At 46.0% G+C, this 17,686-nt stretch overlaps 1 protein-coding gene across 1 annotated transcript in view; it reads left to right on the top strand.

The window, feature by feature from the left end:
- The first annotated feature begins 13,055 nt into the window (after nucleotides 1-13,055).
- CSF3R (colony stimulating factor 3 receptor) overlaps nucleotides 13,056-17,686 on the top strand; it is a 33,857-nt gene continuing 29,226 nt past the window's right edge. The window contains exon 1 of the mRNA XM_069972648.1: nucleotides 13,056-13,168. The gene's annotated coding sequence lies outside the window, so the exon portion shown is untranslated. The remainder of the gene's footprint in view (nucleotides 13,169-17,686) is intronic.

The following is a 17,686-nucleotide window of genomic DNA, read 5'->3' on the forward strand; positions in this document are numbered from 1 at the left end:
AAAGTCGCATATGCGCAATCAAAGTACCTATAGAAAGTACAGATCATGGCGCAAAAAATGACACCTCACACACCTTCCCCCTACAGGGCAAACGTCACTGTCCTTGGAGGGCTTGGGATTGAAAAAAATATTTTTTCCCTTGCCCCCTTTTGAATAACTCCAGCGGCCTCCTTTCCCTTTGCCACGGTAATTCTCTCAGAATTTTGGCCGTTTAAACGGTTGTTTTTTCTGGGTAGTTTTATCTTCTGGAAGGGCTTTCTTTCTGTCTTCCATCTTCTCAATAATTTTGTCAAGAGGTGCACCAAAAACATACTGCCCTTCAAAGGGAATGCCGCACAGCTTGGACTTGGCAGTGTTGTCTCCAGTCCAATTTTCTAACCAGAGCACCCGATGCGCTGTATCAGTAAGTGCGCCATCTTTAGCCGCAAACCTAATAGACTCTGCAGTGGCATCGGCTATAAAGGCAGTGGCATCTTTTAGACTTTCAGCTTTACGGTCCATTGGCCCCTTTAGTTGGGATGAGTCCTCAAAGGGCAAAATGGACTTTTTTGTGATTTTTGCCACCTGGGCATCAATCTTAGGAATCTCTCCCCACTTAACTGAGTCCTCTTCCCCAAAGGGAAGACGTTTCCTAATTTTGCCAGGAACTTGTAGTTTCTTCTCTGGCTGTAGCCCCTCATCCGTATTTAAGGACTGGAGAGTTTCGTGTACTGGGAAAACTAATTTATTCTTAGTTTTAAGGCCCAAGAACTTGATATATTTTGGTGCTAGCTCCTCCTGCACCTCCTCCATACCTAAAGCACCTCGAACAGCTTAAGAAGAGCGGTAGTATATGATCTGAAGAAAACAAATATTTTCTTATCTCCTCTTTCGTTTCAGTTTCATCAGCACTTAATTCTATACATTCTGATATTTGTCCTGATTCACATGAAGAAGCAGATGAATGTCTCTTACGTTTCCTGGAAGTGAAGGCTACTGAATCATCCGAGGTTACTATAGAGGCTGTATAAATAGTGTTAGCCTCTGCATGAGATACTTCTCCAGCAACAGCCTGCTGAGCAGGTGGAGCAGGTGGAGGAGGTTGAGGAAGAAGAGGAGGAGGGAGTCTAGCCATATGCTGCGTTTACACGGAACGATTATCGTGCGAATTTGCACGATTGCAATCGAATTTGAACGATAATCGTACGTGTAAATGCAGTGAACGATCAAGCGACGAGCGAGAAATCGTTCATTTTGATCTTTGAACATGTTCTCAAATCGTCTTTGGTCGTTCGCAAAAAATTCGCAGATCATTTCGGGTAAACAGTCGTTCACCGATTTAACCTATGTGCGAGATAGGCTTAAGCGATCGCAAAACGATTTTTCCGTACGATATATCGCTCCGTCTAATCGCTGATCGTTATAAAAAAATTAGATACTTCGAAATCGTTAATCGTACAATCAGGCGAATTATCGCTCCGTGTAAACCCAGCAATGCAGCAATTTCATCTTTCATCATCTGTCTTATGTCCTTAAGGAAGGATGATCTATCCTCTTTAACCCCCTTCCACCGCTGCTCTTCAAATTAATGTCGCTGCAGCAACATTAATTCACGATTGAGGATAACACAGGCACAGAAGCTGCGTCTGTGTCATCCGTGGCGAGTCCCGGGGACCCGCCGCAACTCTCAGAACTGGAGCCGTGCTCCGGTGCTGAGAGTTAACCCTATAGATACTGTGGTCAGCACGACCGCAGCATCTATAGGGCCCCTAACAGAGAATTCTCCCTCTACAGAGGGAGAATTCTCTGTCTGGTGTCCATCGGGTCTCTGTGAAGTGATCGCAGGCTTCCAGTTTCCTGGCTACAAAGACTGGCGGTGGGAGGAAGGGAAGGCAGGGCGGGCATGCGCTCTGCCCCCTCCCTTCTCCCAATCTTGTGACAGCGGCAGGGGACAGAGGAGAGGGGGCAGACATAGGGACATCAGCTTATGGGATCATTATGATCCCATAAGATGATGTCTAAAAACGACCTGGGCATTGATGCATCAATGACCCGAGGTCGTGAAAGGGTTACTGAAGTCACCGATGCATGAGGGGCAGATATTTTTCTTGTAACTGGATGATAATCTACTGTTGCATGAAACACATTTCCTCTGTGGTGTCTTAGGTTTCTCCTTTATTGAAGCAGATTCCTTAGTCTCCTAGAGGAAGGATAGTATGTGCGAGAAACAGCCAACTTATAGCTACGACTGTGAAGATATGTATATAAATTATGGAACACCAGTGATTATATATATATATATATATATATATATATATATATATATCCCAGAGGTGTAGAGGAAAATAGAAACTCCAAGTGGAGAACATATAGTTATGTCCCAGTAAGAGAGGTGGTATAATCAGACATCAGAAAATAAGTGGCAGCAATGCAGAGTTAGCATTGGAAGCGGCTGAAGCTGAATGTTACTCACTGTTACCGCTGCCGCAGTCTTGTCTGAAGTGGAGAGATGCATCACAGAACTCAGCAGAGACTACCTGGTCCACACACGCTGATCATTTAAATGACCGCGAGTCCTCGGAAGTGCAGTGGCGCAACTTCTGGCACACGGCATGTGACGTCCACTCCAGTGCGCAGTGTGCGACCCAGAAGTAAGTCATCTCTGCGGCTACTTCTGGACGCTGGCATCACGAGAGCAGGCCGCAAATTCAGCCGGATTTCGTCGGAAATACACCTACCTCCCCCTTACCTTGGAGGGGAGGTTGCCACGCGCCTGTAGCAGGTACGAGGTTCCTGCCGTAGGAACGACGGAGCCTGCTCCTGCCCTAAGGCCTGCTGCCAGAAAAGAGGGACAAAGGAAGCCAAGGCCTCGATCGATCCCATGTTATCCAATGTTATTAGGGTCTCTCCTTGCCCTCACACTCGTGCCTGCCCTAGTGGGACAGGAAAAAGCACTGGTGCTCGGAGGAAGGGGAGGGGCTTTTAATCTCTCGTGCTTTTTCCTGTCCCTAGGGTACAACCCATCCTCCTATGGTGCCGTCGTGAAGGTGAGGAGAGAAATAAGGGCTCATGTGGGTCTCTAGGTGAAAAAGTGCAACTGCCATGGCCTTTTAAGCACAAGGAGGAAAAAACGGAAACGCAAAAATGGAAATCCGGTCCGGTCCTTAAGGGGTTAAAGAAGAAGTCTGGCAAAATTTTTTATTAAAGTATTGTATTGTCCCCCAAAAGTTATACAAATCCCCAATATACACTTATTACAGGAAATGCTTATCAAGTGCTTCTTTCCCAGCACTTACTACTGTATCAAGGCTTCACTTCCTGGATAACATGGTGATGTCACTTCCTGGATAACATGGTGATGTAACTTCCTGGATAACATGGTGATGTCACTTCCTGGATAAAATGGTGATGTCACAACCCGACTCCCAAAGCTGTGCGGGCTGTGGCTGCTGCAGAGGATGATGGCAGGGGGATGCTCAGTGACCCTCCAGTGTCCTGTGTCCCTCAGTGTCCCCCTGCCATCATCCTCTCCAGCAGCCACAGCCCGCACAGCTCTGGGAGTCGGGTTGTGACATCACCATGTTATCCAGGAAGTGACATCACCATGTTATCCAGGAAGTGACATCACCATGTTATCCAGGAAGTGACATCACCATTTTATCAAGGAAGTGACATCACCATGTTATCCAAGAAGTGACATCACCATTTAACCCAGGAAGTGACATTGCTGCAGTAGTAAGTGCAGGGAAAAAAGCACTTTTTAAGCATTTCTTATAATAAGTGTTGTTCTTTAAAAATTTGATCCGTCCGATTTTCTAATTTTTTCCCTCAAGTTTGGTTTCGGACCAAATCGAAAGGAAACAAAATGTTAGACAGACAGCTACAGTAGTGGGATTTTACCACAGAAGGGTCTACAAATGACAGCTGAGGGATAAACATTACGATTATACCTTTAATAGGTGTTACGCCTGGAGTCGTGGATCCACTGGACCGTCACTAGCGATGGCACTAACCTCACCAGGGAGCGGAGTCTAAGGGGCCGCTGGTTTTCACCAGAGCCCGCCGCAATGGCGGGATGGACTTGCTGCGGCAGGCGACCCCCAGGTCGCTACCCCTGGCTCGGTTGCTAGTGACGGCAGGCGAGGCGTGGCAGGAGCAGTAGGCAGGAGATAGTGCAGGCAGAAGTCTGTAGGTGTAACCGCAGGTGGCAGACAGTACACAGGAACTCTAGGAGGGCAGAGGACAGGGACTAGGGACCGGGTAGCGGACAGGGACAAGGAACAAGGACTGAGGTCAGGAACAACAGGGAGCTGGGCCAAACGCTATGGGAAGCATGTAGAGCAGGCATGTCCAAACTTTTTTCGAAGAGTGCCAAATTTGATGAAGTGAACATGTGCGAGGGCCGACCATTTTACATGCTACATGCTATATGCTTTATAACACAGGCAGATAATAGCAAGCTGGATACCTGGGGGGCCGTAAAAGTTCGCAACGCGGGCCGCAAATGGCCCTCCGGCCGGACTTTGGACATGCCTGATGTAGAGGCTCCAACACGAGGAATAGGGCATGATGGGATTCATATGGAGTGATTGGTGCAAACCTCCAATAAGGGGCGGACTGGCCCTTTAAACCTGAGACAGCCGGCGCGCGCGCGCGCGCCCTAGGAGGCGGGGACGAGCGCGCCGGCCGGCACAGACGGAGACAGGAGCGGGGCGAGGTAAGGCGCCCCCCGGGGCCGAACTGATAGCAGCGCCGGGTCCCTGCACATGGACCCCGGTGGCTGCATGGGGCAGAAAGCGGTCGCGGCGGTGGCTCGGAGAATGGGACGCCACTGCAGCCGTGACAATAGGCCAATAGTAAAGTAGTCCTCTGACATCCAGACCACACAGATCACACAATGGTAAGGAAGCAAAATGATTGGTGAAGGAACTGTCAGTCATAACTAGCTTAACCAACTGCAGCCCAAAACAAAGTAAGCAGGAGGAACAGATGAGTGTGGTGGGGGCGAAAATAAAATAATAAAGATGTAAACTCACCCCACGTCGTTGCATCGCTCTCTGGTCCCATTCACCATCACCGGCTCTCAAATTCAGCTGAAAAACTGGCATGTCACCTAACAAGCTTTACCAGCTGCAACGTCACGGCACGGCCAAGCAATTGCTGACACAGCCAGTCAGTGACTGGGGTGATATCCCTCCCCATTCATTGATTGGCTGAGTGCGCAATCACTCAGCCGGGCATGTGATGTTGTAGCTGGAAGAGCAGCAGATCACTGGCGGATGTCAATGGGACCCGGGAGCAGTGCTAAAAGGCACACGGATACAAGTTAAAGGGGTTGTCCAGCAAAAAAAAAATTCTTTTAAATCAACTGGTTTCAGAAAGTTATATAGATCTGTAATTTGCTTCTATTTAAAAATCTCAAGATTTCCCCTACTTATCAGCTGCTGTATTCCCGACAGGAATTGCTTTTTTTCCAGTCTGACACAGTGCCCTCTGCTGCCACCTCTGTCCATGTCAGGAACTGTCCGGAGCAGCAGCAAATCCCCATAGAAAACCTCTCCTGCTCTGGACAGTTCCTGACATGGACAGAGGTGGCAGCAGAGAGCACTGTGTCAGACTGGAAAAAATACATCACTTACTGCAGGACATACAGCAGCTGATAAGTATGGGAATGATTGAGATTTTGAAATAGAAATAAATGAGTAGCAATGACTTTACCCCAGTTGTCCAGCAGATATGCTATTTTACCTCTCCCCCGCACTTCTTCTACATACATTCAGTAAGGGGGTGCTCACACATTCCACGCACAGTCCAAAAATATGGACGAATTGCTACAGGACAGAGTCATGATCTGTGCTATTTGGTCTGTAATTGCATCCTGGTGCATCCCTTTCCACGGATCCCAAAGATTTCTATTGCCCAATCCGTGCCGTGATCACGCCCACGTTATGCCTAATTTTTTCCAGCACGGATTGCAGCAAGGATCGTCTGAATAGACTTATAGGATTCAATGTCCCCTAAAATTGTCCACAGTCACTGTTTCACAATCACGGACAATTTCACAAAACATGTGAATGCAGCCTTAGGAGCTCCAGCCATCATCCTTCATAATGATGCCGGGAGTTCCAAATTCCAGTCCATAGCGCATTGTCTGTGCACAGACCGTAATCATGGTAAGTACAAGTGTCCCTGTTGTTATAACTTTCAAAATCTTAATCAGCAGTAGATGTTTGCAATTTACATTCTTTTTTTATTTGAGTTATCATGGAAAACATGGCACTTTCTGTTTTTTGACTAAAAAGCTTCAGGAGACTGGACCTGGATACAGTAAGCATAGCTGTTATATAGCAACCTTCAGGAGACTGGACCTGGATACAGTAAGTATAGCTGTTATATAGTTGCCTTCAGGAGACTGGACCTGGATACAGGTAAGAAAATCTCTTATATAGCAGCCTTCAGGAGACTGGACCTAGATACAATAAGTATAGCTGTTATATAGCTGCCTTCAGAAGACTGTACCTCGATACAGATAAGTATAGCTGTTATATCGCTGCCTTCAGGAGACTGGACCTGTATACAGTAAGTATAGCTGTTATATAGCTGCCTTCAGGAGACTGGACCTGGATACAATAAGTATAGCTGTTATATAGCTGCCTTCAGAAGACTGTACCTCGATACAGATAAGTATAGCTGTTATATCGCTGCCTTCAGGAGACTGGACCTGGATACACTAAGTATAGCTGTTATATAGCTGCCTTCAGGAGACTGGACCTGGATACAGTAAGTATAGCTGTTATATACTGGAGTAGAGAGAGCGGTTGCCGGCACCACGTAAAACACAGGCGTCTCGGACCACTAAAAAGTAGCACGCGTAGCTCCCACAGGGAGCCCTGACACAGGGCGAAAACGTTCGTTGCACTGGTGACGCTCCCTGCCTCTACCACCTTCCCCCTTCCCAGCTGAGTGTACCACGTTCTTCCAATAAAGGATATTCCCGACCTTAAGCGGTGAGTGCCAACTTCTGTTCCTTTATCAGTATTATAGCTGTTATATAGCTGCCTTCAGGAGACTGGACCTGGATACAGTAAGTATAGCTGCTATATAGCTGCCTTCAGGAGACTGGACCTGGATACAGTAAGTATAGCTGTTATATAGCTGCCTTCAGGAGACTGGACCTGGATACAGTAAATATAGCTGTTATATAGCTGCCTTCAGGAGACTGGACCTGGATACAGTAAGTATAGCTGTTATATAGCTGCCTTCAGGAGACTGGACCTGGATACAGTAAATATAGCTGTTATATAGCTGCCTTCAGGAGACTGGACCTGGATACAGTAAGTATAGCTGTTATATAGCTGCCTTCAGGAGACTAGACCTGGATACAGTAAGTATAGCTGTTATATAGCTGCCTTCAGGAGACTGGACCTGGATACAGTAAGTATAGCTGTTATATAGCTGCCTTCAGGAGACTGGAGCTGGATACAGTATGTAGAGCTCTTATAGCAGCCTTCAGGAGACTGGACCTGAATACAGTAAGTATAGCTGTTATATAGCTGCCTTCAGGAGACTAGACCTGGATACAGTAAGTATAGCTGTTATATAGCAGCCTTCAGGAGACTAGACCTGGATACAGTAAGTATAGCTGTTATATAGCTGCCTTCAGGAGACTGGACCTGAATACAGTAAGTATAGCTGTTATATAGCTGCCTTCAGGAGACTGGACCTGGATACAGTAAGTATAGCTGTTATATAACTGCCTTCAGGAGACTGGACCTGGATACAGTAAGTATAGCTGTTATATAGCAGCCTTCAGGAGACTGGACCTGGATACAAAAAGTATAGCTGTTATATAGCAGCCTTCAGAAGACTGGACCTGGATACAGATAAGTATAGCTGCCTTCAGGAGACTGGACCTGAATACAGTAAGTATAGCTGTTATATAGCTGCCTTCAGGAGACTAGACCTGGATACAGTAAGTATAGCTGTTATATAGCAGCCTTCAGGAGACTAGACCTGGATACAGTAAGTATAGCTGTTATATAGCTGCCTTCAGGAGACTGGACCTGAATACAGTAAGTATAGCTGTTATATAGCTGCCTTCAGGAGACTGGACCTGGATACAGTAAGTATAGCTGTTATATAACTGCCTTCAGGAGACTGGACCTGGATACAGTAAGTATAGCTGTTATATAGCAGCCTTCAGGAGACTGGACCTGGATACAGATAAGTATAGCTGCCTTCAGGAGACTGGACCTGAATACAGTAAGTATAGCTGTTATATAGCATGAGGACCACAAGAAAAATAATGAATGTTAATTGCAAACTTGCTTTATTTCACATCTACTGTTGACTTAGATTTTGAAGTTATAGAAGTTATAACAACAGGGATACTTGAACATAAAATAGGGAACATATGGAAATATGACCACTGGTTCAGACCACAAAGGCTTTGTTTGTAGTCTGTAACCATGGTGACACATAAGCCTGCATAGCAACTGTAGACAAAAGTAGCAGGGCATTTTTAGTCAAAATGATGCAAAGTTGAACAACTCCTTCTTTTACTGTAAGTGCAATAAAAATCTTTCCCCAGCCTATATATTGTATATTGTACGGGTTCCCTTCATGATAACTAACCTGCTGTTTACCTTCCTGTAAAGTAAAGTGCTCATAGTGCCTGGCATAAACCCTGTTATTTACCAGAAGAAAGTGATGTGTATACAGTAAACACATTGCAAGACACTGTACAAGTTGCTACATTCTGTTCTCACGTAATGACAAAGGATGTCGGGCTCAAGTAAATATAGAAACTGGGAATGGTAAGTATTGCAAAATGTTGTTAGAATTATTACTATATAATATGTTTATGTATTGATATGACGGACACCTGTATAGCTGGGAAATATAAAGTACAGACAAAAGTCAAACATTTAGTAGATCAATGAGACACAATAAAATGAGATTCATGATACAACCTGGGAGTTACTCACTGGCTGGGATCGCAATCTCCCGAGACGGAGACGGCTGTCACACCATAAACTCCAGTCCACTCAGTGCCGTATGTTTCAAACTGACCGCAATACTAGGCTGTCTAGTCACTGACTAACACCACAGCTTCCCTAGCTGACCTTTGAGTCTACTGCTCAGTATCACCAGTTGCACTCATTGGTTTAAAGTGACTGTACCACCAGGCCCAGGCTGAAGCACTGGAGGTGGCCGACCCACCCCCAGTGGGAAGAACCCCCCGCCCCTCCATGACGTGACTCCATTAGAATCAATGGAACCCTATCATAGAGGGGCTAGGGTTTCCTCCCACTAAGGTTGGGTCGGCCCGCCTCCAGTGCTTCAGCCTGGGCCTGGTGGTACAGTCACTTTAAAGGGGTTATCCAGCGCTACAAAAACATGGCCACTTTCTTCCAGAGACAGACCCACTCTTGTCTCCAGCTTGGGCGGGGTTTTGCTGCTCAGTTCCATTGAAGTGAATGGAGCTTAATTGCAAACCGCACCTGAACTGGAGACAAGAGTGGGGCTGTCTGTGAAAGAACGTGGCCATGTTTTTGTAGCACTGGATAACCCCTTTAACCAAGTCCTCTTGGCTGCAGCTCAAACAGGCCTAGCGCTGCCTGTGTCCTTCCATCCTGGTAAGATCTGAAGCCTCTAATAGTGCTCCACCAGGTGGTTTTCAGAGTCTCATTAGCTCTTAGGTTGGAGTGGAGTAAATGGACCAGGAGCTCCACCTGAACCACAATCCCCACACCAGAGGTGCAGCACTGCCTCTTAAAGCCACACCATGCCACAAAACTTAAAGGGAACCTGTCACAGGCTCCCGACCCCCCGTTAGAGCCCTCTATACTCACCTAATCCTGCCGGGTCCCGTTTCTGGAGATGGTCGGGTCGCGGAGATCTCAGCCGCTGCAGCCTGGAGCGCGCGCTCCTCAGATGAGTCCAACGCTCATAGAGAATGACGGAGCGCTGGACTCTCCTGTCATTCTCTATGAGTGTTGGACTCATCTGAGGAGCGCGTGCGCCGGGCTTCGGGCGCCGATATCTCCGTGACCCGACCATCTCCAGAAGCGGGACCCGACGGGATCACGTGAGTATAGGGGGCTCTAACAGGGGGTTAGGAGCCTGTCACCCTGTCACCGGGGGTGACAGGTCCTCTTTAAAGGGGTAACAATACTTTGCAATACCACCCTATGTCTAATATACATGTATAACCTGTATTTCCCTGTTTTCTTCTTGTACTTACCCACTCTGGATATCTAAAAGTATCTTCTCTGTGTCCTCCCAAACAACGCTCATCTCCCTCTTCCCCCCTCCCTTTGTAGACACAGGACATGTCATCTACTCTCTGGGGGCCGGGTTAGCTGTCTATTGACTTGCACCTGTTCACTGCTAGTGAAAGTGCTGCCTCCATAGACTTAAAGTGACTGTACCACCAGGCCCAGGCTGAAGCACTGGAGGCGGCCGACCCACCCTTAGTGGTAGAAAACCTTAGCCCCTCTATGATACAGTTCCATTGATTCTAATAGAGTCACGTCATGGAGGGGCTGGGGTTTCATCCCACTGGGGGTGGGTCGGCCCGCCTCCAGTGCTTCAGCCTGGGCCTGGTGGTACAGTCACTTTAATATGGAGCTGAGCTTTCTGTAATATGAAACGTTATAGTTCTCTGCTTGCTGTCAGTGAATGCAGGCATATGTAACTGTCTTTGTGTCACAGCTCTGTATATTGTAATTGTTATGGATATTCTTAGAGTCTGGATGGAACTAGAATGTTTTCATTTTTCCTTCACAGTCATCAAGCAGAGATCTAAACCTACAACACCCCCCACCCCCTGGTAAACAGATGCCCATTATGCAGCACATAGCTACACCATGCACACGTCAGCTCTGCTACATCATCAGCTAGTATGGAACACATATTGGGGTGATGTGATGCAAAATCCGTGTTTACTGTGCTGTAGTAATGACAGCAGTGGGCAGGAAAGAAAGCTAAGGGGTCAAGTACACAAACAGATCAAACAGGGAGATGCATGATGGGAAATGTAGTTTTCTGGCCGGCGCCATCTTGGATGTAGATCGGCTTTTAGAAAAACTTGTAACTCAGGAATGGCAGAAACAATGTTAAAGGAAAAGTCTGGTAAATTTTTTTATTAAAGTATGGTATTGCCCTCCAAAAGTTATACAAATCACCAATATACACTTATTACTGGAAATGCTTATAAAGTGCTTTTTTCCCTGCACTTACTACTGCATCAAGGCTTCACTTCCTGGATAACATGGTGATGTCACTTCCTGGATAACATGGTGATGTCACTTCCTGGATAACATGGTGATGTCACTTCCTGGATAACATGGTGATGTCACTTCCTGGACAACATGGTGATGTGACGACACGACTCCCAGAGCTTTGTGGCTGTGGCTGCTGGAGAGGATGATGGCAGAGGGATGCTCAGTGTCCCTCCAGTGCCCTGTGTCCCTCAGTGTCCCCCTGCCATCCACCTCTCCAGCAGCCACAGCCCGCACAGCTCTGGGAGTCGGGTTGTGACATCACCATTTTATCCAGGAAGTGACATCACCATGTTATCCAGGAAGTGACATCACCGTGTTATCCATGAAGTGACATCACCATGTTATCCAGGAAGTGACATCACCGTGTTATCCATGAAGTGACATCACCATGTCATCCAGAAAGTGACATCACTATGTTATCCAGGAAGAGACATCACCATTTTATCCAGGAAGTGACATCACCATGTCATCCAGGAAGTGACATCACCATGTTATCCAGGAAGTGACATCACCATGTTATCCAGGAAGTGACATCGCCATGTTATCCAGGAAGTGACATCACCAGGTTATCCAGGAAGTGAAGCCTTGATGCAGTAATAAGTGCAGGGAAAAAAGCAGTTTATAAGCATTTCCTGTAATAAGTGTATATTTGTGATTGGGGGGCAATACAATACTTTAATAAAATTTTTCACCAGACTTCTCCTTTAATCGTTCAGTGTAATTCCACATTGTTCCTTCTTTTGCTGGGATCAGATGGAGGAAATGGCATAACATTGATCTGTATATGCATTCCAATGATTGCAGGTAATGGTCCCCCAGGGGAACTTAAAAAGTGAAAAGAAAAAATAATTTTTTAATAATATGCCAAAGCTCCTCCTCCAATTAAGGTTTAAATCACCCTCCTTTCCTATTATATCATGAAAACATGTAAATATAAATAAATAAACATGCTATATACCATAGCGTGTATAATTGTCCAATCTATCCGAATACAACCATATTGTTCCTGCAGGGGGAACAATCTCAATGAAAAGAGGAAAAAAAATCAGGATTGCAAATTTTTTGTTACATAATATATATAATAAAAAGCGATCTACACAAATATGATACTAATAAAACTAGAGATCATGACACAAAAAATAAGGCCTATGCAGCCCTGAGGGTAGAAAAATAAAACCAATTGAAAATCCTAATATCTGCAAAAAAAATTTTTTACTTAAAAAAAAAAATTTAAACAGTAGAAAAACTATGAAACATGCAGTGTTCTGACTAACATATAGAAGATTTCATGTCAGTTTTACTGTAGAGTGCATTACGTAGACACAGGAATCCTCCAAAAGTTACAAAATTGCATTTTTTTTCCCAATTTCACCCCATAAATAAAAAAAAATTCGTCATACATTTAATGGTAGAATAAAAGACGCCATTACAAAGTACAACTACTCCTGAAAAAAACAACAAGCCCTAAAGATAGAGAAATAAAAGCTCTTAGAAGGTGAGGAGAAAAAAAACTAAAATGCAAAAATTGGCTCCTGGTCATTTAGGGCACATTGGGGGGGGGGGGGGGGGGGGATTAATGGTGTCCAGATCCTTTAAATATCAGGATTCGGATATGGCACCTGCCATTTTATTTTTATTTTTAAGAAGAAATCCAAGTAAAATTGATGCAATTGATGCAGAGTTTTTTTTCTCTGTGTGGGTTTCTTTTCCCCCTCCTCCTGTTTTGTCATGTACACTTAATGGTCAGGAAAGTATTTTGCAACTTCCAGTGGGTTGGAGAGATGGTAACGGCATCATTGTGCTTGGAGCAGCTGTGGGTACAAAAGCTTCATCAAAGCAGCAGGAGAAGCCATATTCTGCCTGATAAGACACGCTGACTGTGAGGAGCCGGCGAGCGTCTGGTGAGTACGGGGACAGGGATTATTTCTATAGCATCAGGCTATAAATATGGACAAGGCAAAAAGTTGCTCTTCTTTATATACATGTTAAGAAGATGATATTTATTGTAGTAGAGGAAAGACGCTTGGATCACCTGTAAACTAGCTTCTTTCCCTCACGGCTGGAACCTTTATTGTTTTTACTTATGGTGCGTTTACACGGAACGATTATCGTTCGAATTTTCGCAATAACGACTGCATTTGATTGATAATCGGTAATCGATAATCGGACGATCGAGCGACGAGCGAGAAATCGTTCATTGTGATCTATCAACATGTTCTCAAATCGTCGTTGGTCTTTCACTAAAGATTTGCAGATCGCTTCGTGTAAACAGTCTTTTACCGATTCACCCTGTGTGTGAGATGGGTTTAAAGGGGAACTCCGGATAAGAAAAACTTGTTTTCTATTAAAATTACATTATAAGTTATATAAATGTGTCTATACAATGTATTACCGTATCTGTACATTATAAGTTATATAGATGTGTCTATACAATGTATTACCGTATCTGTGCGGTTCTGCCACACTGGTAGCTGAAAAATGGCCCCTGTGCCAATTCACATTGTCTCCTGCTCCCACTGCTCTCCCACCTCAGGAGATAAATATTCCATGCCTCTGTCTCACAATGTGTGTGTTTGCTGAGCACAGGCTGATGATGCAGACAGGGGGCAAAGTGTAATGTCACAGGAGGTGGGGCTGGATAACCCAATCCCCTGAGTGATCCACCATCTCTGACCGGCCAGAAGCAGGTGCAGCACTAATTTTACTGATTGTGATGGGTGGTGGGACTGTGATGATCAGCTGAGGGAAAGCATTGCATTCTTGGAACTAGGAAGAACAGAAACACAATACAGAACAGATTTTTCTTAGTTTCAAAACTGGGATAGATATGTAAGTAATGCTATATGCTTCTGCAGAAGTTTCATTTTTTTTACCTCTACCTGGAGTTCCCCTTTAAGCGATCTTAAAACGATTGCAAGAACGATTTTTTTAACAAATTTTCTAATGATTTATTCGTCTAAACGCTGATCGTTATAAAAACCAAATTGTTGCTTCAAAATCGTTAAAGGATCGATTGGGCGAATTATCGCTTCGTGTAAACGGACCATTAGGGCTTATTCCACATGTGCCAGCTACGGACGGGGAATCCCTGCAGCGGAGTGTTTCCCCACTTGGTAAAGCCTTCTTTACCACGAGCCGCTCTGTAACTACAATGCCACAGAGATTCAAACAGTTTCCCCCCTCCCAGTATAATATCAATACATCATCTTGGGAGCGGGGAAACTGGTTGAATCTCCACAGCGCTGGAGTGACAGAGACGCTCATGGTAAAGAAGGCTTGTCGCCTCCGGAGATTAAACCTTTTTCTCTCCAGGCGAAGGCAGTGCCCCCTTGTCTCTCCAGGTGGAGGCAGCGCCCCCTTGTCTCTCCTGGCGGAGGCGGTGCCCCCTTGTCTCTCCAGGTGGAGGCAGTGCCCCCCTGTCTCTCCAGGCGGAGGCAGTGACCCCTTGTCTCTCAAGGTGGAGGCAGTGCCCCCTTGTCTCTCCAGGCGGAGGCAGTGCCCCCTTGTCTCTCCAGGCGGAGGCAGTGCCCCCTTGTCTCTCCAGGCGGAGGCAGTGCCCCCTTGTCTCCCCAGGCGGAGGCAGTGCCCCCTTGTCTCTCCAGGTGGAGGCAGTGCCCCCTTGTCTCTCCAGGCGGAGGCAGTGCCCCCTTGTCTCTCCAGGCGGAGGCAGTGCCCCCTTGTCTCTCCAGGCGGAGGCAGTGCCCCCTTGTCTCTCCAGGCGGAGGCAGTGCCCTCTTGTCTCTCCAGGCGGAGGCAGTGCCCTCTTGTTTCTCCAGGCGGAGGCAGTGCCCCCTTGTCCTTTGTGGGGATTTTACCTGAAACATCTCTTCCCCATATTTCTTGTAAGGGACATTTATATATGTAAATAAATTAATCATATCTCCCCTTAGGCCGGGTTCACACTGAGCAAAACTAGCAGAATTCCGCGGCGGAATTGTCCGCTGCGTAATGCCGTTGGCCTCCCTCTCATAATGTGAGTCTATGGGAGGCGCGCGCTGCTGTTCTCACATCGTCTTTCCGCGCTGAAGAATGAACATGTTCATTCTTCAGCGCGGACAGAGCAGGAGCGCGCGCCTCCCATAGACTCCCATTATGAGAGTTTCCGCTAGTTTTGCTCAGTGCAGACCCGGCCTTTACACGTCTCTTCTCCAGACTAAACAAATGTAATACTTTTTATCTCTCCTCATAACTAAGATGCTCCAGTCCCCTTATTAGTTTAGTTGCCGTCTTTGTACCCTCTCCAGCTCTAGGACGTCATTTCTATGAATCGGGTTCCAAAACTGCACAGCATACTCCAGATGAAGCCGTATGATGCTGCAGGTTATCAATCCCCCTAGGACATATGATGCTGCTGGTTATAACCCCCCCCCCCCCCCCAGGACATATGATGCTGCAGGTTATTACCCCCCCCCCAAGGACATATGATGCTGCTGGTTATAACCCCCCCCCCCCCCAGGACATATGATGCTGCAGGTTATTACCCCCCCCCCAAGGACATATGATGCTGCTGGTTATTACCCCCCCAGGACATATGATGCTGCAGGTTATCACTCCCCCTAGGACATATGATGCTGTTGGTTATTACCCCCCCCCCCCCCAAGGACATATGATGATGCTGGTTATTACCCCCCCAGGACATATGATGCTGAAGGTTATTACTCCCCCTAGGACTTATGATGCTGCTGGTTATTAACCCCCCCCCCAGGACATATGATGCTGCAGGTTATTACTCCCCCTAGGACATATGATGCTGCAGGTTATTACCCCCCAGGACACATGATGTTGCAGGTTATTACTCCCATTAGGACATATGATGCTGCAGGTTATTACTCCCCCTAGGGCATATGATGCTGCAGGTTATTACCCCCCTAGGACATATGATGCATTTGGGTTATTAGTACCCAGGTGCATAACTTTACATTTATTCACATTGCACCTCATTTACCAAGTGGCACCAAGACACTCAATGTATCTAAGTCATCCTGTACATTTTCCATAGACTGTACTGTACTACAAAGCTGTGTCATCTGCAATGGATGTTAAGCTTACCGGTCTGTAGTTACCTGGGGAAGTCCTAGAGCTCTCTTTAAAGATTGGCACTCCATTTGCCTTACACCAGTTCCTGAGCACGATACCAGTCACTAAATATAATATAGCATTTTATTTGTTGAAATTAGAATAGCTTTTTAACTGTTCACAACAAAGCAAGTGTCACGTATGACTGATAAATGAATGTAACAGGGTCAAACTGACACTTCGCTCTGTACAAATGTCCCCAACTAGTGGTTCTTGTACCTACTATGTGTGGATAATAAACCGATAGTGGTTTCAGATGGTATTCGGGTTAGTCACTAGTTACAGTGAATTGGGGACCACTTTGATGTGCTATGTACTTGTCCATACCTATACACTGAAATGCACATTGGGTATGAAAGACCTAATTCTGATGATCTGTTATTTTATGCACTATTATAGTATTGTCAGGATATGGGACAAGGATGACAAAGGACAGGTGTAGCGATGAGGCTGGCACCTGCCCCTCTGTCAATGTCTAATTGCTGCAACAGCACTAACGGCAGCGGACAACTGGTCGACGGTCCCTAATCCTATATGAGTGAACACGGAACAAAGACAAGACTGACACAATACAATATAACAGGGTCAGAGGTCCAAGTCAGCAACAAGAGAGCAGGTCGCACTTTTTATCTTACATGAATAACATGATCCAGATCTGCTCTACAGTCTTGTGTGAACAATGACCTCACTGCGCATTCTTGCTCCACTTAATAATAACAGCAGATATAATGGAACTGCACAGTTATAAAAGATTGTATCTAGAGAAGTGATTCGTTTCATCTGCGCTCCACTCATCAAGCCGACGGTCGTTAAGCGCTGCTCCTCTCCATGCCGCTCCTCCCAGGATGCCGGGAAAAGCTGCATCCTATCCTGGGAAACAATTTCTAGTTTCCCAGGATTGGATCCAGCTTTTTCCCGACACTCGGGGTGGAGCGGCAAGGAGAGGAGCAGCGTGATAAGTTCCATCCCAACACTTGCTGCCTGCACCTGGGACTAAATTTGTAATTTAAAAATCACCAGTCTCCCAGTATTTATCAGCTGCTGTATGTCCTGCAGGAAGTGGTGCATTCTCTCCAGTCTGACACAGTGCTCTCTGCTGCCACCTCTGTCCATGTCAGGAACTGTCCAGAGCAGGAGAGGTTTTCTATGGGGATTTTCTGCTGCTCTGGACAGTTCTTGACAGGCACAGAGGTGGCAGAGACTTATAGAATTAATTTTCACATCTGTATAACTTTCTGATACCAGTTGATTAAAAACAAAAAACAGCTTTAGCTTTGGCTATCCAGGCATGATGGGAGTTGTAGTTTTGAAATAGATTTAGAGCCAAGGTTCCCTACCCCTGG

This window comes from Dendropsophus ebraccatus, chromosome 5, assembly GCF_027789765.1.
Source record: "Dendropsophus ebraccatus isolate aDenEbr1 chromosome 5, aDenEbr1.pat, whole genome shotgun sequence".
NCBI lineage: Eukaryota > Metazoa > Chordata > Amphibia > Anura > Hylidae > Dendropsophus > Dendropsophus ebraccatus.